Below are 1,658 nucleotides of genomic sequence, written 5' to 3'. Positions count from 1 at the left end.
AATATATATATGTATATATGCCTTTGGAAACAACTGCATTTGAGAATTTAATTTGCATTAAAAAAAAATTAACCTTAGATGCTACCCATCTGTAGAGACTAGAGATGTTTCTAACTCACAACATCTACTTGTCATGAGCCTACTAAGTGCCAAGGAGTACTTTCACATGTGCTTTCTCATTTAATTTTCATAGCATATGGATTCAGAATTCCTGGGGTATGAGCTATATAGAATATAGGGCAGTTATTAGACTTATTTGAGGGGGCCAGGAGGAACTACCCTTAATATGTATGAAGGCGACTCATGTATGGTTACTAGAGAAAGTGAAAGTTGAAAGATCAGTTCAGTTCAGTCACTCAGTCATGTCCAACTCTATGCATCCCCATGGATTGCAGCACTCCAGGCTTCCCTATCCATCACCAACTCCCGGAATTTGCACAAACTCATGTCTGTCAAGTCGGTGATGCCATCCAACCATCTCATCCTCTGTCATCCCCTTCTCCTCCTGCCTTCAGTCTTTCCTAGAATCGGGGTCATCTCCAATGAGTTAGTTCCTCTCATCAGGTGGCCAAAGTATTGGAGTGTTAGCTTCAGCATCAGTCCTTCCAATGAATATTCAGGACTGATATCCTTTAGAATGGACTGGTTGGATCTCCTTGCAGTCCAAGGGACTCTCAAGAGTCTTCTCCAGCATCACAGTTCAAAAGCATCAGTTCTTTGGCGCTCAGCTTTCTTTATAGTCCAACTCTCACATCCATACATGATTACTGGAAAAACCACGTTGAAAGATAGGTGCAACTATTTCCAAAATCAGAATGTGTGAAAATTTAAATGTATGTCTAACCCATGTGACGTTGGACCGCTGAATTTTATTTTATTTTTAAATTTTTTTATATGGAACACTTCACGAATTTGTGTGTCATCCTTGCACAGGGGCCATGCTAATCTTCTCTGTATCATTCCAATTTTAGTATATGTGCTGCTGAAGCGAGCATGGACCGCTGAATTTTAAAGGTGTTGCAAAAGAAGTGTAAGGACCTTAGTCGTATTGTGTTCTCATGTGTGAACATAGCATAGTTTATTTAACCTATTCCTTATTGATGGGCATGTGGTTGTTTCCGATCTTTTTCTATGTGGACAATGATGCAATGATGAATTATCCTCTATATCATGTTGTCATTGTGGAGGGAAACAGAATCTCCAGAAGTGGAAATGTCAGGTCAAAGGGTAGATGTACTGTAAATTTTGGAAATATTGTCAATTGGTTTTTATTATGGTTGTGTCACTTAAAAAAATTTTTTTTTTTAATTTTTGGCTGTGCTGGGTCTTTGTTGCTGTGTTCAGGCTTTTTCTGGTTGTGGTGTGCAAGCTTCTCACTATGATGGCTTCTTGTGTTGAGGAGCATCGGCTCCAGAGAGTTTGGGCTTCAGTAGTTGCAGCTCACAGACTCCAGAGCTTGGGCTCAGTCAGTGTGGCCTATGGGCTTAGTTGCCCCGAGACATGTGGAATCTTTCTGGACCAGGGATTGAACCTGTGTCGCGTGCAGTGGCAGGCAGATTCTGACCACTGGACCACCAGAGAAGCCCCATGATTGTGTCACTTTTCACTTCTACTGACAATGGTTAAGATTACCTGATTCCCCACAGCCTTGCTGACAG

General features: G+C 41.3%; 1 non-coding gene across 1 annotated transcript; it reads right to left on the bottom strand.

Moving 5' to 3' along the window:
• Positions 1–888: 888 nt before the first annotated feature.
• Positions 889–995, bottom strand: LOC129543917 (U6 spliceosomal RNA). Its single transcript, XR_008683374.2, has one exon. It is a non-coding gene; the product is annotated as a U6 spliceosomal RNA (small nuclear RNA).
• Positions 996–1,658: the final 663 nt, after the last annotated feature.

The sequence above is a fragment of the Moschus berezovskii genome, chromosome 23, assembly GCF_049115385.1.
Source record: "Moschus berezovskii isolate FMDL1 chromosome 23, NW_MosBer_1.0, whole genome shotgun sequence".
Classification (NCBI taxonomy): domain Eukaryota; kingdom Metazoa; phylum Chordata; class Mammalia; order Artiodactyla; family Moschidae; genus Moschus; species Moschus berezovskii.
Note: the sequence above shows the minus strand (reverse complement) of the source record. Positions and strands in the feature narration are given on the sequence as shown.